Source organism: Protopterus annectens, chromosome 8.part0, assembly GCF_019279795.1.
Source record: "Protopterus annectens isolate FY-2018-M chromosome 8.part0, PAN1.0, whole genome shotgun sequence".
Taxonomy (NCBI): Eukaryota; Metazoa; Chordata; order Ceratodontiformes; family Protopteridae; genus Protopterus; species Protopterus annectens.
The window spans coordinates 718428158-718451137 of NC_056741.1; the positions used below are offsets into that span (position 1 = coordinate 718428158).

Below are 22980 nucleotides of genomic sequence, written 5' to 3' on the forward strand. Positions count from 1 at the left end.
TTAATAGCAACCAGAAACTGCAGTTATCTGGCATCTACCAATCCCCATGGGTGTCTGTTAATTGAGAGTTTACTGTAAAATCCACCAAAGCAAAGTATGAGACTAAAATAGCTACCACAACCAAAGACAGCTTAATAAAATCCACCAAAGCCAAGTTTGAGGCTAAAAAGCTACCAAAACCGAAGATAATCACAAGGCATTTTTGGCTGTGTTTGTAATCTTAAAAGCACAATGCAACAGCATGCTGAGCTGATTGTGAGTGATGTTGGTTACATTGAGGCTGAATATATAATTAAACTACTGGCTGATAAATTTAGCTCTAACTTTACCCCTCTCTGCACTCCGTCTGTTCATCAAGATATAGCTAAAACTGACTCGCCTCTAGTTATCACACAAGACAGTCATAAATGTGCTATCAAAAGCTAAAACTACCGCATTAATGGGTCCTGACAATATCCCTGGATGCATCTTAAATAGCATGAAGCATGATTTAGTCACACCCCAAACAACAATGTTCACTCTTAGCCTCCATGCAGGTTTTGTACCAGATGAATGGAGAAACAGCAGCAGTCATCCCTCTGCACAAGGGCAAACCTTCCACAGACCCAGACAGTTACAAACCCGTAATTCTGACCAGCCTTGTATGCAAAGCCATGGAAAGACTTATCATGGAATTAATCAAGCAGGACATAAGGAACATCAGACACTAGACCTGTCTGTTTGGATTCTTCAAGGGCAAGTCGTTCTTACCCAACCTGTTGGATTTTTTTTGAAAAGGTCACCAAAGCAATCAATGACGGCAAAACTGTACACATACCTCAACTTTGCCAAAACATTTGACAGTTTCCCACTTGGGCATAGCAGAAAAGCTAAATAAACTGGGAATCAACCCCCTATATCACCCTCTGGATTGCCAGCTGGCTCACAGATAGGATGCAGATAATCAAAATAGGGGAAGTTACCTCCACAGTGAGATCAGTCACTAGTGGAGGCCCCCAGAGTTCTGTGCTGGGACCTATCCTGTTTGACATCTACTTTTGTGATAAGCTAGGAGCAGATGTTAAGTTGTCTATCTCGCCTTCATTCTTGCTGGATGGGTTCGGAGCCGACCTCGGCCACTCTAAAAGCTCGAGAGTTGGTTCCACCGGCTCGAGGCTCCCCTTATATCCCACAATGCTAGGCGAGAGTTACCTCAGATCTCGTTTGCCGCTACAGCTTCGAGGTTGGTTTTCTACCGGTTCTTGGTAAGTGACTTTTTCTTGTGTAATTTAGTCTTTCAAAACCCCTTTATTTTTAATATATTCACTTATTTCCCTTAGTTTAGAAATATTTTTATCCCCTTCAAAAAATTTCCGTTTTTTTCCCTCAAGAACCTTAGGTTCTTCCCTTGGGCCTACAGGCCTTTTCTCTTCCCTAGTGGAGTGTGTGTGTATTATTTTATTTTAAAATCCTAGTTAGTGGTTTTATTATAATTTAACTTGACAGGGTGTAACTAGTGTGTTTGCGTGTGTTTGTTTACACCTGTTTAAAATGTCCAAAGAAGCAAAGGTCTCGATTCAAGAAGTGTGATGCGTGCTGTCAGAAAATGTCTCTGACAGACGCTCACACTTCTTGTGTCTACTGTCTGGGGTTTGCACCTGCAGGACTCCTGTGCTGTGTGCCATGGCTTCAGCCCCAGGGTCCTGCAGGAAAGAAAAATAAATTGATACTAAGAGGTTTACTCAAGCCAGAGGATTCCCTATCTGTTTCAACAGGAAGCCCTCTAAGGCATCTAGGTCTTCGGCTCCGACAACTGAGCCGAGACCTAAGGTTTCTCAACCTCTGCCTTCATCGGCTCCGGCTGGAGCCGATAAGTCTCAGTCCACAGTTTCTGTGGCTCCCTCGCTCGGCCGGAGCCGAGGTAGTAGAGTTCCGTGTCGGCTCCGACCAGCCCTTCGGACCCGACAACTAGGAAGAGGTCCAGGTCACCATCTCTTGGCTCCGCTCATTCGGCTCCAGGATCTCCCCTGCTGTCTGAACGGAGCCAAAGATCTCACTCCTCTAGGTCATCGAGGCTGTCTGATCATGACCTTCAGAGGGTAGTGAGTCGACTTAAGTCCGAGGCACTGGCCCAGATGCTTCAGAGCCCGACTCATCAGTCGATGCCTGCCCCGGTCCATCAACATATTCCTCCTTCGACTCTTTTGAGCTCGGAGCCGGGTCGCGTCGGAACCGAGACTGTGATAGCGTCGGAGCCGATACAATTGTCTTCGGCTCCGTCGTCGGCTCCATTTTCTTCCTTGGAAGAATCTCGGCGCCGGACTTCCCTCGTCAGCTCCGAGGGGGTGAGTGGCATCGGACCCTTGTCCGACCCCCCTCTCCCTCTCGGTGCTTCGGCGCTGGTGAGTTCGGCTCCGACATCGGCCTCGGAGCCATCACTGTCGGTGCCGAGGGGGGTTCTTAGCTTCTCGGAGCGGGGACCTCTGGCTCTGCCTGACAGGGGTGCATTCGAGGTCATGCGGAGTGTGTTAGAGCCTGGCTCTACTCCACAGTCGGCTCCGTCCGCCCCTCCCTCTATGGTGCCTCAGGCTAAGTCGACTCACTCCCTCATCCCGGACCGCAGAGAGCCGGCTCCTCAGGAACCCCCTGTGGGGATTTCATCCTCTTCCGAGGCCTCTCCTGATTTGGCAGAAGAGCCCCCTCAGAAGAGGAAGTGTAAGAGGAAACACATTGACTCACCTGAGTCCATCACGTCAGACACAGATTTGGATGATTCTGAGGGTTCCCCCCGTTCCCCTTCTGAAGATGTCTCATTTGCAGACATTCTGGAGATCCTGAAACAGAGGGGAAATTGGCCAGCCCTCAACCCTTCGGAGGACGAATCTGTGTATCTTGAGGCGCTTGGCTCTCGCCCTTCCACCTCCTGGGTGTCCCCCTTGACCCCCTCATGCAGTTGGTTGCTAAGAAGGCATGGACGGCTCCTGATTCAGTGGACCCCACTCCCAGGAGACCCTCCAAGTTCATAACAGCACCAGCAGACAAACAGTTCTTAACAAAAGGAGTTTCTGTGGATGCTATAGTGGTAGCTGCTGCCACTAAGAAGGAGCTAGCTGATCCTTCAGTACCTGTCCATCCACCTAACAAGGAATCTAGGTCCATGGACAGGTACGGAAGCGGATGTTCTCGCCAGCGACATTTACCATGCTCGCTGAACTACCTGTGCCATTTTACTCGCCTTCAAAGGGACTTGATCAAGGAAGCGAGTGAAATGTTAAAGGACCCTACAGCTGCGGGTTTCAAGATAAGATGAACACGCAGCTGGCTACCCTTAACTCCATAACCAACTCCTCCATGCCTTCTTTCTTACGCGGCTGATGGAGCGAGCAGAGCCGCAGGGACAGGTGTGGCCTTACGTAGGCATGCCTGGATGCGGCTATGCAATTTTGCGGACCCCTTCAAGACGTCTTTCACGAACTCCCCATTTGATGGATCATCCCTCTTTGGTCCTCAAGTGAAAGAGACCTTGACTAGGTGCGAAACTGATGGCAAGACCCTTTCTGCCGTCGGAGTCCGTTTTTCTACTCCTTCTAGGCCTTACCCCAAAGGCCAGAAAGGTGGAAAGATGTGGTTCCGTAAACAATCTCAAGGGACTTCGCCTGACGCACAGAGTCGTTTCCCCGCCAGAGGCAGAGGCGGGAATAACAATGGTAGACGTCGCCCTAGGGGCAGGGGGGGTCCGCAGAACCAGGGCAATCGGGAAGCCTTCCCTGACAAGCCCTTTCAGCATCCCTGAGGTGTTGCCCGACTGCCCATCTTCGGAGGCAGTCGGGGGAAGATTGTCACTGTACCCAGAAGCCTGGCTATCCCTGACTCAAGACAAATGGGTACAGTCCATCATTTCCGAAGGCTATTCTATCCCCTTTCTTCGCATTCCAAATCAGTTAAAAAAATCCCTTCCAGATGTTCCACCCGCTCAAAGGGATCTAGCGGTTTTGGAGATTTCAAAACTGCTTGCAAAAGAGCAATTCAGCCAGTTCCAGCAGACCAGCAAGGATCCGGAATCTACTCAAGGTTCTTTTTAGTTCCAAAGAAAACAGGGGACTGGAGACCAATTTTGGATCTCAGTATCTTGAACAGATCAGTCAAGAAAACAAGATTTCGGATGGTCACGCTGCAATCCATCCTTCCCTTTGGGCAAAGGAAACTGGATGTGCTCTATAGACCTTCGGGATGCGTACTATCACATAAAAATGAACAGACGCTCCAGAAGATTCCTCCGCTTCAGGCTGGGAACCAGTCATTTTCAGTTCAGGGCCCTGCCCTTTGGTCTCGCCACTGCCCCCCCGGGTGTTTACCAAATGCATGGCAGTGGTAGCTTCTCACCTGAGACGACAAGGATTCCAGGTGTTTCCATATTTGGACGACTGGCTCCTCACAGCTCCCACCAAGCATCTCCTTCTGATGGCCAGAGATTACATTTTTTGCGTTTGTCAAAAGCTGGGTATTTCAATAAATTGCGAAAAGTCTGATGTTCTTCATACCACATTGCTGCAGTCCTAACACTTGGGTAGTCCGCTGTCCCAGTCGGCCCGAATACCAAAGTATATGGCTGACGTCGGTCAAGGCGCATTAGTCTGACGTCAGGACGTCAGGGTACAAATGCGCATGACCGACGTCATATCCTCAGTCTTTTTTGCCGCATGGTCCGATGCAGAAGCAGTTTTGCGAGTGCAGGTTGGCGTTCTGAAATTTTCTGAAGTCGGAGTTTCAGACCGAATCAAAGTTGGCTAAGTACCCCGTTGGGGAATATTTTGTATTAATCTTGCCTCAGTATTTAACCGGATGTCAGAAAAAGTAAATAACTGTATTTCTTGTGGGAAACAGATACCTCATAGGGATTACCATACCTTGTGTATACCTTGTTTAGGGCCTGAGCACGACGTTGTTGGATGTCGCTCTTGTGCTAGATTTAACAAACGCACTATCAAGAGAAGGTTAGACTGTGCCAGGTTAGTTTTTGGGAAGCGTTGTAATTATAAAATGCCGTCGGATGCTCCGACGCTTCGCCCAAAAAGCGCAAGGACAAAGCAGCAAAGTTTAGGTTGGAAGAACCGCCAGTCCCGGACGCCGGTTCTTTAGAAGGCTCAGTGGAGCCGGAGGTTCTGCCAGAAGTTTCTTTGGAGTCTCAGGGGAGACTTTACTGTTACAAGATGTGTCTTCTCAGGAGGTAGGCCAGGCTGAAGGGGCTTCTCAGGTGGCTGTTCTCCTCTCTTCCTAAGGTGGTTAGGCCCTCCTTCTGTTTCCAAGGCTTCTTTGAGAGGCAGGCCAGGTTTAACTTCAGTGGGGTCTCTCCTAGTTCTTCAGGATCTTTGCCTAAGAAACATATGCTTAAAATGGCAGAAGATTTGATTACTATGATTAGAGGTTCTATACCCCTCCTGATAAGAGGCCTAGGGTGGAACCTGAGCTTGAGAGTTTTGAGCAGTGTTCGGAGGCTTCTGAGTCTTCGGCTGAAGACTTGCAGGAGTATCCTCCTTATTCTGATTCTGGTGTGGATGATTCTACTCCTTCGGCTTCTCCTCCTGAGGATTTCTCTTTTTCAGAGACTCTGCATTCCATGAGGGAGCATTTTAAATGGGAAGGCCAAGATTTCTCTGATTCCAGGAAGAGGCTTAGGAATTTTGTTTTACCCCAGCATAGGCCTTTAGCTATACCTCCTGTTCTGGATGTGGTGGAAGATGTTTTTGCAGAGGCTTCCCTGAACCCTGATTCTTTGCCTCCTGCCCCAGTTAAACCAGATAGATATTATAGGGTGCCTGAAGCTCAATAAGTATCTTTTTAAGAGTAAATGCGAAAAGCAGAAACCTGATCTCACCGCAATGAAGTTAAAGTACTGAGCGGTTGCTGTTTAACAAACTTCCCAAATCCACAGTTCAAAGAAATTATCGGCAGCCGTAGCAAAAGTAAAACTCTTCTTTATTATGATGAATATAATTGAAGGTAGCGCACAAGGGTCACAGCCACGCTTCATCAGACAAATGAAGATTCTACAATAAAGTGCTTATATACTACATAAATTATATAAATTAATTAAAACCAAGCCCTATGTAATTAGGTACCTCATTAAACATTTAAAGCAGCAATGCTTAGCTTCCAAAATCAACTGACAAACTATCGGAAGCGATGCTTTCATTAATGATGAATACAAATTCTAAAATAATAAATCTTGAACATAACTCATGATACAGTTTGTGAATTAAAAGTGTAAATATATGTATATATAATGAGTTAGACAAACAAACAATCATAGAACTTAATGTAGTTCAACTATAACTCTGTGTTTAGGTGAAATAAATGAAAGCAATGAGAACACTGCGCAACTGAAAGTTGACAGGTATAGCCCTAGAAAGACTTGTTTGCGGTTGCCAATGCATCTAAACAAACGAGTAAACATTTAAACATTTAAAGAACTTGGTGCAGTTCAGCAGTTAATCCATGTTTAGACAAAAGGCAATAGGAACCTTGCGCATCAAAATGCTAATAGAAATAATGCTGGGTGAGCATTTATGCGGTTACCATCGTAACCGGAGCATACATACATTTAACACGAATTATTTAAGAATGTACACCAGATTGTATATATAATGAATTAAACAAACAAACTATCATGGAACTTGATGTAATTCAACTATAACTCTGTATTTAGGTGAAATAAATGAAAGCAATGAGAACACTGCGCAACTGAAAGCTGACAGGTATAGCCCTAGAAGGACTTGTTTGCGGTTGCCAATGCAACTAAACAAACAAGTAAAACATTTAAAGAACTTGGTGCAGTTCAACAGTTAGTCCATGTTTAGAAAAAAGGCAATAGAAACTTTATGCATCGAAATGCTAATAGATATGATGCTGGGTGAACATTTGTATGGTTACCATCGTAACCGGAGCTTACATTCATTTGACATAAATTATTTAAAAATGTACACCAGATTTCTATAAAGCATTTCTAAAAATATTTGTACTTAAAACACCATTATAGGTACATAGTTAATATGAGTTCTATCGATGTCTTTTTTAAAACCAATAAAATTATTTAGATAGTTTTACATACTTGATTAAGTCTTGCTATAAAAATATATTGTTAAAACATCAAAAGATACAACTCGGAGCTCAAACCAAGTGACATATAACTTTTAAAAGTATATCACAGACCAAATAGAGCCCGAAGCAAAGTCTAATGAAATGTGCTAGTGACTTGAAGCATGAACGTACCCAGTGGGGCACAAATAACAATGAGGTTGAAAAATATATAGCAATGCTAAAAAGTGCTAAAAAATGCTAAAAAATGAAACCATACAGTTAAAAGTACATAAATAAATAAATAAATCCTTATTAAAATTAATTAATGGTTAGAGTTTATATATCAGAATACTTCCTTTGCCTTAAAGCTAATAGACAAGATCTATTTAGGTAAAAATAGTTTGACTTAATTTAATATAGCATATATTATATTAATATATCTTTTTAAGAGTCCTAGGGCAGACCCAGAAACTGTTTCTCAGGGGCCTAAAGGTGTTAAGGCTTCTGTTGTTAAAAATCCTGTTCCTCCTGATAAAGAGGCAAGGGCTTTGGATAGATGGGGAAAGAAGGTGTATACTTCTTCCACTTTAGCCATGAGGGCTTTGAATTGCCAGTTCCACATGTTAAAATATCAAAATTATCTCCTTTCACAATTGAAGTCTAAGGTGGATGCTCTGGCGGAAGGTATTGAGTGTAAAGAGTTGCAGGATTTAGTTCATGTGTCTGAACAGGTGGGTAAGCATGCCTTGCAATGTGGTTTTGATGCTGTGCAGGCCTCTTCGAGGGTGGCTGCCACTGGTTCTGTTCTTCGCAGGCACGCCTGGCTAAGGGATCAGAATTTAGCTGAGCATGTTAAGACAAGGATTTTGGATGCTCCGTTACAGTCTGATGTATTGTTTGGTTCACCTGTGGAAGCTGTTTTAAAGAAAATGGGGGACAAGGCTAAGTCTATACAGACTGTTAAAGATTTTTTGCAGGTTCAGCCTCCGAAGTTTAGTAGAAATTGGCCTACTAAGGGATGGACATATCCTGCTTATGATGCCCAGTCTAGGGGTAGGTCTAGACGTGGTAGGGGCAGAGCTCAAGGTTCTTTTAGGCCTAGAACAGGGAGTTCACCTGCTCAGTCTTCTGGTGAGGGCAGGGGTCAGTCCTTTCGTAAACAGACCCAATGACCTGCCTTTTCAGCTGCCAGTGCTTTCTCGTCTGGCAGCACCTTTGGGAGGAAGGCTGGCACTTTTCAAAGAAAACTGGAGTTTAATTACCCAAGACAGATGGGTATTGGATATCATTCACCACGGTTACAGGTTTTATTTCCATACCTTGCCTCCTTTCAAAGGCATGCCAGACATTCCTCCTCTACAAAGAAAAGAGGCTCACAAGCAAATTTCGCTGTTACTCCAAATAGGGGCCATTCAGCCGGTTCCTGTGCCAGAAAGGGGCCTAGGATTTTATTCTCGCCTGTTCCTAGTACCAAAGAAGGGGAACACGTGGAGACCAATTTTGGATTTATCTATCCTCAACACTTATCTGGACATTCCCAAGTTCAAAATGTTGACGTTACAACAGCTTTTACCTCTGCTGGGCAAAGATCACTGGATGGTAACTTTAGATCTCAAGGAGGCTTACCTTCATGTACCTATCAGACTAAGTTGCAGGAAGTATCTGCTTTCGAGCTGGGAATTCCCATTATCAGTTCTCTGCATTGCCCTTTGGCTTATCTACTGCCCAGAGTATTCACAAAGGTTCTGGCTCCAGTGATAGCTTACTTCAGGCTAAAAGGAATACAAATCTATCCTTACTTGGACGACTGCCTGATTCTGGCTCAAGAAAAGGAAGACCTCTTACAGCATTTGGAATATGTGATAGCAGTGCTAAGATGCCTGGGGTATTCTGTGAACGAAATAAAGTCCAGTCTAGTACCCTCTCAAGACATGTGCTTTCTGGGTGTGAGACTGAATACAGCAACCCAGATGGCCTTTTTAACCCCGGACAAACAAAAGAATCTTTCCCTTTACTTCCTTCAACTATCTCTTCAGTCCGGGCTGACTGCAAGGACAGTCCTTCAAGCCTTAGGGTTCATGGCATCTTGTATTCTGGTGCTTCCCAATGCCAAACTGCATATGAGGAAGCTGCAATGGTATCTCAAAAATGTATGGGCACAGCACTGCCAGGATTTGGACACTGTCATTCAAATAATACCTTGCATTCAAAAGGAATTTTTGTGGTGGGCTCAGGAATGTCACCTAAACAAGGGACTCTCTGTGACCCGGCCAGAGGCGAGTCAGATTCTAACGACAGATGCCTCAGACATAGCTTGGGGAGCTCATCTGAATGGAAAGTGGATACAAGACAAGTGGCCTGCCAGACTACAGCATCTACATATCAACATGAAGGAGATGTTAGCAGTCCAGTTTGCATTAATGGCTTTCAAGGAGTTGCTTCTTCCAGGGCAGGTGTTGATTCTAACAGACAAGGGGGAACACATTCTTACCCTCTATGCAGGCAAGCAATGATTTTATGGGAGACTGCGCTCAGCTTGCAACTAACTCTTCAGGCAAGGTTTCTGCCGGGAGCACAGAACTCCTTAGCAGATGTGTTAAGCAGACAAATCATGGATCCCCACGAGTGGAAACTGGATCTTCATGTATTTCGGAAATTGACAGTGTCATGGGGAACTCCAGACATAGATCTGTTCGCTTCTCCACTAAACCACCAGCTGCCAAAGTTTTGCACAAAAAGGTTTCATCACACAGCTTGGAAAGTGGATGCTCTTTCTTTCAGTTGGAAAAATCTTCATGTGTATGCCTTTCCACCTCTGCCTCTTCTCCCAAAGGTACTCCTAAAGGTCAGACAAGACAAGCCAAGGATGATTTTAATAGCTCCAGATTGGCCTCGGCAACACTGGTACCCATTACTGAGGAGTCTGGTAAGGAAGCCTCCATGGCCTTTACCTTTGATTCCACACCTATTGTCTCAGAGGGACGGTCATCTACTCAATGTCAAGCTTCACTCTCTTCATCTAACAGCCTGGCATATTCTGTTTTGAAACACAGCAGGTCTCAACTTCCTCAACAAGTTTTGAATGTGATTATGGAAGCCAGAAGACCTAGTACAAGGAAAGTGTACGCAGAAAAATGGAAGAGATTTTTATTTTGGAGTGCAGCAAAGAATTTCGAGGTTTCTGAGCCTAATTTGAGTGTGGCTCTTCAATATCTTACTGAGTTATTGGACAAAGGTTTGTCTTTCTCTTCCATTAAGATTCATGCTGCAGCAATTTCAGCTCACTATGATTGTGACCCACCATTGTTTTCTCATCCTTTGTTCAAGCAATTTCTTAGAGGGGCAAAGAATATAAGACCCCAATGAGAGCTCCTACTCCTGCTTGGGATCTCAATTTTGTGTTGGAGAAACTTACTCTACAACCTTTTGAGCCTGCGGCTACTGCTGAGTTGAAATATTTGTCATGGAAAACTGCTTTTTTGTTGGCCATTACTTCTGCAAGAAGGGTTTCTGAATTGCAGGCCCTTATGGCGGTTGAGCCTTTTGATTTTCCATAAGGATAGGGTATCATTACGTACTAATCCTTCCTTTATGCCTAAGGTGGTTTCTAGTGTGGCTTTGAACCAAACTATTCATTTGCCTACTTTTTATGCAGATCCCCAAAATAAGGGGGAAAAGATTTTGCACACTTTAGATGTACACAGGCAGTTGCGTTATTATTTAAGCAGGACTAAGGATTTTAGGCAGTCTCAGCAGTTGTTTGTTTCTTTTGCTTTGAGTTCTCAGGGCAAGCCTGTGTCAAAACAAACTATTTCTAAGTGGATTGGGTTTTGCATTGCATTTTGTTATTCCCATCATGGCAAGGAGATTCCAGCTGGGATTAGGCCTCATTCCACTAGGGCTACTGCCACTTCAACAGCATTTCTAAGGGGTGGCAACTAAGGATATTTTGGAGGCAGCTACTTGGAGTTCAGTGCATACTTTCTCTAAGCATTACCACCTTCCTCTCTACTCTAAATCTAGGGCTGGTTTTGCCACGGCTATTTTGCAGGGCATGTTGACAGCTCCTGCTTCTTTATGATTTGCCAACCTCCCTTACCTCTGCTTTGGGATTCTACCCAAGTGTTAGGACTGCAGCAATGTGGTATGAAGAACATAGTACAGTTTTGTACCTACCATAAATGTAGATGTTCGAAGATCCACATTGCTGCAGTCCAATTTACCCTCCCTCCTTCCCCTCTGTGTTTAGGGGTGGTTGTGTGGGTGGGGTTATACTCTTGTAAATTTGTATATATTGTATATATATTTGGTGCAGGAGTGTTTGGTGTTTTTTGGTTTTGGCCTTATCTTTTTAGGGTCTTCTGACATCTGGGGCAAGAAAAGACTGAGGATATGACGTCGGTCATGCGCATTTGTACCCTGACGTCAGACTAATGCGCCTTGACCGACGTCAGCCATATACTTTGGTATTCGGGCCGACTGGGACAGCGGACTACCCAAGTGTTAGGACTGCAGCAATGTGGATCTTCGAACATCTACATTTATGGTAGGTACAAAACTGTACTTTTTGTCGCCTTGTCGTACTATTACCTACATAGGCGCAAATCTAGATACAGTAAACATGTCTGCGAGACTAACACATCAGAGGATAACAGACATTCACAAACTGGTATCACTCCTTTTCAACAACAACAGAATCAAAGCCAGGTTAGTTCTGAAAGTGTTGGGAATTATGGCAGCGGCCATACCTCTGCTTCCATTAGCCAGATTCCACATGCGGATCCTTCAATGGATGCTCTTTACTCAATGGTCATACCAGCAACTTCCAATGTCTCACACCATTATGATCACGCAAGCGTGCAAAAATCATCTCAGGTGGTGGATGTCTTCCCCTCAGCTCTTGTTGGGAAGACCCTTTGTTCCACCTCCTCCGGTTGCTACTCTGACAACGGATGCCTCCCTGATCGGGTGGGGGGGGCATTATCAGGGCAGGACGGTCCAGGGCACATGGCAACCAAACGAATGCCACTTGCACATAAATGTTCTGGAGATGAGAGCAGTGCTTTTAGCGTTGCAAGCCCTTCAAGACTCTCTTCCCTTGGGAACGATTGCAATCCAAACAGACAATATGTCTGTAGTGTGGTACATCAACAAACAAGGCGGAACCAGGTCATACCCCCTGTGTCAAGAAGCACTCAGACTGTGGCAATGGGCGATTTCTTCTCAGCGGTTTCTGATAGCAACGCACATCCCCGGAAAGTCCAATCAAATTATGGACAAGTTGAGCAGAGCTATACTCATGCCTCACAAGTGGTCTCTGAAAGACTCCGTAGTGCGAGAAATTTTTCTCAAGTGGGGTCAGCCTTGCTGCGATCTTTTTGCTACTCCCCAAAACAGCAAGTGCAGAGAATACTTCACTCTATTCCCTTTACCAGGCCAACCCAGCAGAGACGCTCTAGTCCAAGTTTGGCCCGGGACTTCTGTATGCATCTCCTCCTTTCCCACTGATCTCTCAAGTGATACAGAAAGCTATCGCTCAGAAGGCCTCATTGATCCTCATTGCTCCTTACTGGCCTCGACAAGTGTGGTTCCCCTTTCTACATCGCTTTCTCTTGGAGCGACCGTGGAATCTGGACCTAGTTCCAGACCTTTTGATCCATCAGTCGGGTCAGTTTCATCGCCCTCCCTCTCTGAACCTCACTGCTTGGTTCCTCCAGTTCCAACCTTAGCCAGGCTTCCTCAATTATCTCACTCTGTTAGAGATATTTTGATAGCTTCCCATAAATCTTCCACTCGGAAGATTTATTTGAGTAAGTGGAAACGCTTCACATGTTGGGCTCAAGGAAAGGACATAGATCCTTTCACTGCTTCCATCCAATTAGTCCTTGATTTTCTAGCTGAACTCTTCCATGCAGGTTCATCTCCCTCTACACTTAAAGTTCAATTGGCAGCTATTTCTAACTTTCATGTGGGTATTTCTGAATCTGCCTTAATGTCCCACAAGCTTTGCAAAGCCTTTTTGAAAGGAGTTTTTCTTCTCAGACCTCCCATAAGAAATCCTCCTTCTCCTTGGGACCTAAATTTAGTTCTGGCTTCTTTGATTCTTCCCCTTCGAACCTGCAGTCTCCTGTTCTTTAAAATTATTATCATGGAAAACTCTTTTCTGGTAGCTATTACATCAGCTAGAAGAGTATCAGAGCTTCAAGCACTCAGCTGTCGTCCTCCTTATCTTTTGTTTCATAAGGACAGAGTATCCTTACGAACTAATCCGTCCTTTTGCCTAAAGTGGTCTCGACGTCAAATCTAAATCAAAGCATTGATCTACCTGTCTTTTTCCAGAATACTCCAATAGGTCTGAACAAAACTACACTGCCTGGATGTTCACCGTCAATTGAGGTACTACTTGGATAGAACAAAACAGTTCAGAAAATCTGATCAGCTGTTTGTCTCCTATGCGGAAAGCAGAAAGGGACTTTCAGTTTCAAAGGTATCATTATCCAGATGGCTTACATCTCTGATTACCCTTGTTTATGAGATTAGACACCAAAAGCTGCCTAATAAACCTAAAGCTCATTCCACCAGAGCTTTGGCTACTTCTTTAGCCTTCCAAGACAGACTGCCTATTGACACCATTTGTGCAGCGGCTACTTGGGCTACTCCTCACACTTTCATTTCTCATTATAAATTGGATTTAGCTTCTAGGCATAGAGCTAACTTTGGTTCCACTGTTCTCAGGAGTCTGTTCCGTTAGGCCACCCGGGACAAGGTGCTAGGGACGCGTCCCATCCAGCAAGAATGAAGGCGAGATAGACAACTTAACATATAGAAGTTATGTTCTTACCATAACGCTCCATGTTAGTTGTCTTCTTCGCCTTCTTCTTAAGCCCCACCCTCCTTCCCCTGGCCTGGACAGACCTAGAGGAGTGTGATTGTGACCTCTCTTTCTACCACCTCTTTCTTAGACATATGCTATTATGCATATTTCCTGGTTCAGGATGTAGGTCACCCTTCTTTCTTCCTGTTGTTAGAGGTGGACTCTGTTTTACAGTTATTCTGTTACTGTTATAAGCTGGGGTTAGCTTACAAACGAGATCTGAGGTAACTCTCGCCTAGCATTGTGGGATATAAGGGGAGCCTCGAGCCGGTGGAACCAACTCTCGAGCTTTTAGAGTGGCCGAGTCGGAGCCGAGGTCGGCTCCGAACCCATCCAGCAAGAAGGCGGCGAGAAGAAGACAACTAACATGGAACGTTATGGTAAGAACATAACTTCTATTTATTGAATCTCCAAGTGACTTAGCCATCCTGCAGGAAGGTTCGTCTCAAATATATAACTGGTGTCAAAATCATGGCCCGAAACTTAATACCAGAAAATGCATTGCTGTAGTCTACTTGGGGAACTACCACATTGACAGTTCAGTCCTGAGTTGACCCAGATCAGGATTTTGGAACTTATGTGGATAGTGACCTAACTTTTGACCAATATGTGTCTATTGGAAAGTCTTTCTATTATCATACAGCTTATAAACAAATGGGTTGTGTTTAGATCTGGGGATGTCATTGGCCTCTTTTACACAGCCCTGCTTAGGCCAGTCATTGAACATAATAACTCCTTTGGCCTGCATGTATCTAGACACATGCAACAACTAGTACACCTGCAATGATGCCCAACTAAGGATGCAAGACCTACATGGACCGATTCAGAGCCTTGTCACTGTACTCTGTATCCTACAGACTACTAAGACTTGACCTGTGTCTGGCATACAAGACATCCTCTGACCCATTGCTTATGGATTTAGTGCACATCAGCAAGTAAAATGGCATCAAAACTACCCGGTCTAGGCATCTGTCTTCTGCAACCTCAATAAAACTATTTGGAAGGACAGATGTATTTTGCAGAGGATGCTGCTATAGAACAGACTCACCTTCCACATAAAGCAAAGTTCATCCTTGTCCATTTCAATTGCAGCTTGGATCTATGGATGGGAAACAGTAAAATTATCTATGCTATGATCCTAGTTATTCTCATTAGGGATTATGTAGAATTGTCGACCATGGGATGGATAAGGCCAATCTGTAACCAAATGGGAAAGGTTATTTTGAGCACAAAAAGAAAAGTCAGCTAGGCTTAAAATAGCCTGCAAGGGCAGCTAGCCTAGTACTTACTCTTGAACCTGTCGTAGGCGCTGTTTAAAATACACTTAGTCACATGAGAGAAACAGTTACTACAGAACCATTTAATGTTTGTTTTTGTACCTTAGAAGAAAGATTAATCATTAATTTCTGCATGTTTTCAAAAGATAAAAACTTTATAAACTTAAAATATTTCAGAATTCTGAAAGGCAGTAAAGTATTAGCGTATATTTTCTTTCCCAAATTATCCATTGTTTTCCCATCCTTGTCAGGGGAAATGGGACTGGCAGTTGTAACCTGTTTAGCAGAAGCAGATTTGTATACAGAAATTTACTGCTGCATCTGCTTTAGGATTGGAAAATGGGTACCTTGTATGTCTGGGGTATCTTGTATAACTTGTCAGACTTCCTGGAGGCAAGAGGTTTACCATCAGGTAAGAAAGAAGCAGTGAGAAACGTTCTTTGAGGCAGGCAAGAGGAGTAACCACAGCTTTTGGCATCTTTACCTGTAGTAAATTGTAATCCATTTTTTGTGCCACGTGAACTTTTGTCCAAGAGGAAAGTTTTTCAGTGGGACCAGAATAGTCTTGATAAAACTATTTAGCAGAGACGTCTGATGAAATACTGACAGGCAGCTGACTGAGAAAACTTCCTGAAGTACACCCACACCTCTGCATTGACTGCTACTTCTAACTGAAATTCCCTGTCAGAAATGGAATGAACTATTTCCCTTTTCATGCATGAAGAAAGTGAGGGCAATGAAAAAAAACATGAGTTCCTTAGCAAATCCTAGTAAGTCTACCCTGTCCATAGAAGTAGACATGCGGCTAAAAGTTTCTCTCACCAGTACAGTCTTCCTGACAACATTATGACTCTTATTAGGCACGCTGGTCCCAACTTCTCCTATCCAAGTGAAAACCATTTTACCTACCCCTTTTCCTGACACTGACCAAAAATGGCTTTCCCTTACTTGCCAAGGGCATTCCTGCAACCGCAGTGGATGTGGCTAACCCATTAGTCTTTGGTGACTTAAAAAGCTACACCAACAGGACTGGAAGAAAGATTGGCAGTCTGAGGAACAAGAAGCGACCACAGCAGAGTTGCCCACCAGCAGCTGAGGCAGAATAGAAACCACCTTGACATCTGATGACTCATTTGAAACTTTATGTAAGATGAGGAAGAGACATAAAAAGCAAGGAATGGAGCCTGGATGAGTCGGTAACTTATAAGGTGTAGAGCAAGTGATTATGAAACAAGTAAACCACTGGTGATCCTTTCCTGACAAATACAGTGCACTACCCCAAGCTGGCACACAGTTGTAATCTTAAGTAACATTTCTGTCAAAAATAACATTTTTCCTCACAGGAAGTTCACACAGACCTTTGTATAACAGCAATGTAATGACAATCTGTACATATACAAACGCCTTAGCTAAGCACAGTAATTTTCAATGAAACTTTGTTTTTCTTCATAAAGTAAGTTAGTGGAAGGCTTTCCCTAGCAGGGACTTGTCTGCCTAGCTGTTGAAAATTGTCAGCTGACAGTTTCATGGGGCCCACCAAAGAAATGCTCTTTGACAGCAAAAAAGCTTCAAAGCTTTTTGTACTCCAGCTGTCTTTTTTATGTAGCCATGCTCAAGTTCTTGACAGTTTGAGTGAGTTAGCTTTTGGAAGCTGGATGGTTACAGTGGAGGTAAGGCTTGTGTAGCTTAAACTACTGCAGACGTCTCTGTTTGAACCTCTAAAAGGGACAAGACGTGCTTGGGCCAGTTTGGACCTACAAGTAAGTATTAGAAAATTGCGAAGCTTTGCGCAACTTTTGCATGAACCTTATCAGAAGAAATGGAGGGGGGCAGCAGTAAAAGATCCTAGGTGGTCACTTGTGGGCAATGGCATCCCTCAATGGTTTGCTTTGAGAAAGTTAGGCACATGGTTCCATAATACAGGCAAATACACATGGTTTCCTACAGTGCTAAAAAATTCTGTGGGCTACCGAGAAACTGAGAGAACCACTTATGCAGCAGTAGTAAGCATCTGCTGAATGTCTGCTGGAGAGTTGTACCACCTGGAAAATTGATTCACAGCCAGGACATAGTTGCTTGGATATAAACCATTTCACAAAAAAGTCTTGCATCCTTTTGAGGAAGACAGTATGATTGGTACTGAGATGGTGTTGGACTGTATGGTGAAAGACCCATGAGGAAGAGCATGCTGAAAAGGACTGCAGGTTCAGAATTGCTGTCATTTCAAAAATACTGATGTGAAGGGATAGTCTGGAAGATGTACATATGCACTGAACTGTTCACCCACTGAAATAACCCACCACCTAGGGCTAATACATTCATCCTGTCACTAACAAGCATAGATACCTGAAAGTGATTGCCACAAGAGAAACTGACAAGCTGCAGCCACCATAGTAAATGTCATCTGCAAGCCTGAGAGTTGCAGATCTGATGGGATACAGTATCCACGAACATGTGATCGCTGAACTCCGTTATCAACTGCAGAATATTCTTGTGGAATCTAGCATGAAAGACTAAAAAAGTTGCCATCAGAAGATGAAACACCTTGAGAAAAAGATGAGATGAAACTTTTGCTAATTTTAGAAGGGGTCAGACCTTGGTACTGAAAATTATTTTGTAAAATATGTTTGAGATTGTGTATCCTGCAGCTTTTAACTGACAGCAAAACTTGTAGAGGAGGACTTCGGTTTTCTAACAGCTTTTTGAAAGGAGCTGAACTCTGCCTTGTTTTATTTAGCATACTCTGAAAATTTTAAGATAGTTTTGTAGATCTGCAGTTTTCCCTGTTTGTAAAATGATAGACACGTATAGAAAACTCTGTTAACCGGAACTCGAGCTACCAGAAAAAAATCAAAGAAATACAGTACAGTATGAACAATTCAGTTTTTCATGTGTTGCACTTTCTGCTCTCCCCCGCAGAAATATAACTTAAGGTTTTAGAGTTTGAGTTGTAAAATGGAAGATGCAAATAAATTCCCTCTCTCCCCAACCTGAGAACAAGTCAAACTAAAAAGTCAAATCGCTAAAATGTCAACACTTGCTCCATACTCACTTTGCATTAGATTGCACATTCCTGTCCGATTTCTCACACACAGTCTCTTCATCTTTCATACATGCATTCACTCACTCACTCTCTCTCCCCAATCTTGCAAACAAATTCTTCAGCTTTCATACATCTCTGCAATCTGTCACACACTTTAGCTTCTGCTTTCATACATACATTCACTCACCGTTTCTCTGTCCAGTCTCTCTCTCACACACACACACACACACACACACACACACACACACACACACACACTCTTCAGCTTTCATACATCTCTCCTATCTCTCACACACAGTCACTTCTGCTTTCATGCATGCATTCACTCTTTCTCTTTATTCAGTTCACTCAATTCCAATCCACTTGACGTTCCATGCTTTTCTAACGGAAGTATAAGTTTAAAATATTATTCCAGTCAGGCTTTTAATTACTGTATTTCAATATTAAAATCAAGTCAGTTCAGTGTTTATGGTATAGTATAGGGTACAGTGTTTGTCAGGTCTATTTTTAATAGTAACTCTCAAGCAACCCGAAACTACACTTATCCAGCATCTACCAATCCCCCAATCCCCATGGGTGCCGGTTAACTGAGAGTTTACTGTATATGTATGACATCCACTGAAGGAAATTTGCACATATTGTATCAGAGATGTGCAGTACAGATGTGATGTGAGAGAGGTCATTGGGTCTAGTCCAGTTGTGCCAAGCTGCATATATTTTGTGTGTGTGTGTGTGTGTGTGTGTGTGTGTGTGTGTGTGTGTGTGTGTGTGTGTGTGTGTGTGTGTGTGTGTGTGTGTGTGTGTGTGCGTGTGTATTGAAGTTCAGAACACTGAACGTTCGATACTGCGAAATTGACTTCAGACTTCCGGCAAACTAAGTAGTTCAAAATGTCGAGTCTGTTGAATGCTATCAACAGATTCAACATTTCTGCCAAAATTCGACCATGATGGCAGTGTAGGTGCAAATGTAAGTTAAACACCTACACTGTCATTCCTGTTTTAGCAGTGGGGCAAGCACCCTCCACACTCCCTGCAAATTAAATATTCTAACTCTGAGATCGCACTACAGTGAGGAAAGGGATACATTTCCCTTTCCGCTCTGTACCGTAACTCTACTGATGACATTGAGTGCATATCAGCGAAATGCACTCGCTGATATGTACTCTTGATCTCTAAAGTTCAGCAACTCGAGAGTTGACTACCCGCCGTCGACTTTCTGCGTTCGCCGAACCAACGTTCAACTTATTGATAGTAAACCATATATATGTGTGTGTGTGTGTGTGTATGTATATATAATGTATGTGGGTATTGTCATTTGATTGTGACTGCAACAGTACTTTAGTCATTACTTGCCACCACATTTCGTTTTCCCCTTTAAGTGTAATTGGGCCATGTGGAGTGGCAGAGCATTTTCTTTGTAGCCTTTGTGAAATTTGTATTTTTCTTGTAAGAGGGACTGCTGTTCTCTGTGCTGATTTGTTCTGTGTAAAGCTAGAAGTACAATTGGGAGAGCTCAGTGGTTAATGCAGCTTGTCCTGATATTAATTTAGAAGGGACTTCTGACTTGCCTTTCTGATTCCGTATTTTGTCAAAAAAGTTAGTACAGAAAAACATAACTACTTTTAACCTTTTCCAGAGTAGAGCACACTTTCACTCACTTCTAATTGGTATGCATTGACCATCTTTTGATCTTTTTCTAACTTCACTGACTGAAAACAATAAACGTGCCATGTAAGGCTTCAGAATTGTCTTGTGGCTAAAACTTTAAGATTTTATTCACAAAGCGCAGTAAAATCTTAAAAAATAATAATCTCTGCTGGAAACTGTACTGACTTTCTTTTTAATTTACATAAATTCCACTCCAGCCATTGGACTATCCTGGGAGTAAGAAAATGGTTTGTAGCTTTTAAAGTGATGTATACTGATCAAGTATCAAGGATATATCAGGCTGCATAAAGAAAACTGGCAAAATGCAATACTTAAAAGTACTATGGCTGTTGACCAAAACACTGGTAGAGGATGCTTGGCCGTTTGGTAGAGGCTTAGTCTAAGTAACCTGTCTAGCAATGTGAACCAGTAGCATTTTACTTCTATACTGCTCTGCTATTTTACAGGGACTAATTCTTTTTTTGACAAAATTCGGGTAGTGTAGCTTTGACTTGTGTAATTTAGCATAACAGCCTTACTTACCATCAGCAGGTAAGTTCTACATCAGCGAGTGTTCACTGAAGTCTCAGGACTGAGACTGCTAGTGACACCAATATTGAAGACTTGTTTAGGGGGCTGCACTGTACCAGTGAGGTGAAAACATCAGCACGTATGCCTTTCCATGGGGTAGCATGAGGATACTAAAAAGTTAGAATGGAGAATGCTAGCCTGTTGCTCTGCATAGCCTCAGACTTGAGAGATAAAATATGTATGGTGTGCTTTTTGCGTTATGTATTCATTTACTTAAAATCAGCAATCATCTTTTCCACAGAGTACAAAGTAGGGATACGTTTGCTTAATAGGTAATAAGTTAAGCTTAACTCTGATAGGCGAGGACAGAGTGAACACCAGTCCAGATTTTGTTTCTTGTTCTGTTTTAACTCCTGCTGCATCTTTTGGCTCTGTGTACATATGTGTGAGTGATATGGCTTTTGTAGTTTCTTTATTGGCACTGGTAGGTAATTTACGTCGACTACATGCGGTCTCCTAAAGACTACCCCCCCCCCCCCAAACTTTTCTTACCAAATGTGTGGGCTGGAAAAAATGTGACTTAGTGTTGTCAGTAGTATTGGGAGTACAGTTATCAGTAATTGCAGAGCTCATTTTCTGGGTATCGTAATTGAGCCTTTCATTGTTGCAAAATTGTAGCAGATTTTGTGTTGTAGTGTGTTGGTATCCAGGCTGTCTTAGGTTCTTTTTTTCTAGTGTTATATAAGGAAATATGCCATGTTTCGTGTTTTTATTTTTCAGGACACAGCTGCCCAAATCGCGAACTACCTTGGAAAACAAGAACAGGTGGTAATACAGGTCTAGAGTGTCAGTGCTAAAGCACTAACATGAGCATTATCTAGGTATAATACTGCTGATATCTGACTCTATGCAATGTTTGTGAAGTACCTCTTTTTTTAATCTTGTCTTTGTGTATTGTTTTCTGTATTACACAGTTCCTAAGTGGAGTTTCATATGAGAAGGGTCAGAAGTGTACAATTTTTCAAATATAGCCCTGAGTCACCCAGGTGGGGATCGGTTGCTGCTTTCTGCTATTTTTCTGTGAATGCAAGTGAACTGCACCCCACACTGCTTCAGTACATCTGTTGCACACTGTCACAATCTACCTAACATATGCTGTAGCTTTTTAAAGTATGACTTATTCAGAGACTAGGGTCTGCACCACTCTTCCCCTTGCTCTGATACTACATTTGTTCAACGTAATACACAAATTAAGAAGATTCAAACTTGCTAATAGGAATTGCTAAACTGTTTCTTGCTAAATAAATGGTTAGCCCTTTTCATGTCATGCATTAGAAAAATGCTGTAATAGTTTATTTTCATTGCATTTTAAAAAACTGACCCTTTGTGTGTGCTTGCTTAATCCCCGATTTTAGTAAGAAGTGTTCCTCTCCGACTTCTGTAAGTCTTGTCCTATTCAGTCCCCATTTCATCAAAAATACCATCTTATGTTTTATGAGCAGCCTCCTTAACAGACTCTATCCCCACCTGCACAAACACCTTGGCCCATCTGTTTGCCAGTCTTGGAGGTGGCATTGTTTTGTTTTGCATTTGATTAGTTATGTTTGGGATTCATTGGATGCAAACTTGTCGCATCTAGGTGTGGTAATGCAGACTGATATCTTCTAAGCCATACCAGGTGTTCTATAAAATAAATAGTAAAAGCAGTTGCAACCCTTATGCTTACTGTTTCACTTAAGGCTTACAGCTGGTGCACCCTCAGTCAATAATAATATAGTTTGTTGGGGGGGGGGTTTGAGATGTTGGTCTATATATTTGAGGCTGAACTTACGTGACCTAGTCACTCTAGTGGCATTCTGATTTATGTGCTTTGTGTTGATGTTTAGCAGACCATGATTTTACCGCTGACTGTCAAACATACTTTACAGTTTGGTAGTTGATATTGTTGGAGTCCAATCCAGAATTGGGTTATGGAATTGGGAGAGTAGAGCTTTTGGGTAGAGTACTTCTGAGGTCTATGCAGTTGTATCAAACAATTCATTTTGTAACTTTGTACTCTTAGTAAAAATACTGTTTAGCAATGTTTTCATAATATTTAAACCTTTTCTTCTGAGCAATTAATTTTACTTAGCACTACTGTAAGAAATCACGGTACCTGCTGCTAATTAAATCTTGTGCAAGATTTGAGAGAGTCCGATTTCAAACTTTTTGTCATGTTAATGCTGCTTTGTTTTTCATGTTTATTGACCTTGTGAAGTTCACTTTTCTAGGAAGTTTCATTTGGACAGCTATGAATTCGAAATTCTACATGTTTGAATGCTATATTTTCCACTGTGGCAGCTTTGGTAGTTGATTCCATCACCGTAACATTTTTGCTGTTTGTGTGATCAGCAAGCGGATAGGAAACGAATTAATGAAACTGTAACATTTAAATTCTAATTGTGAGCTATGGGGAAAGAAATGGAAATTCTAAAATGGTTTGGGCATAGGACAGTCAGAGTGGCTAATATTGAAATGATCAAACAAATGACAGGGTAGATATTGAGAATTTG

The 22980-nt window shown here is 42.8% G+C and overlaps 1 protein-coding gene across 1 annotated transcript in view; it reads left to right on the forward strand.

The window, feature by feature from the left end:
- Window positions 1–22980, forward strand: part of MECP2 (methyl-CpG binding protein 2) — a gene marked incomplete in the record, with an annotated part of 882599 nt that overhangs the window by 125780 nt on the left and 733839 nt on the right. The window contains 1 exon segment of the mRNA XM_044080168.1: window positions 21209–21309.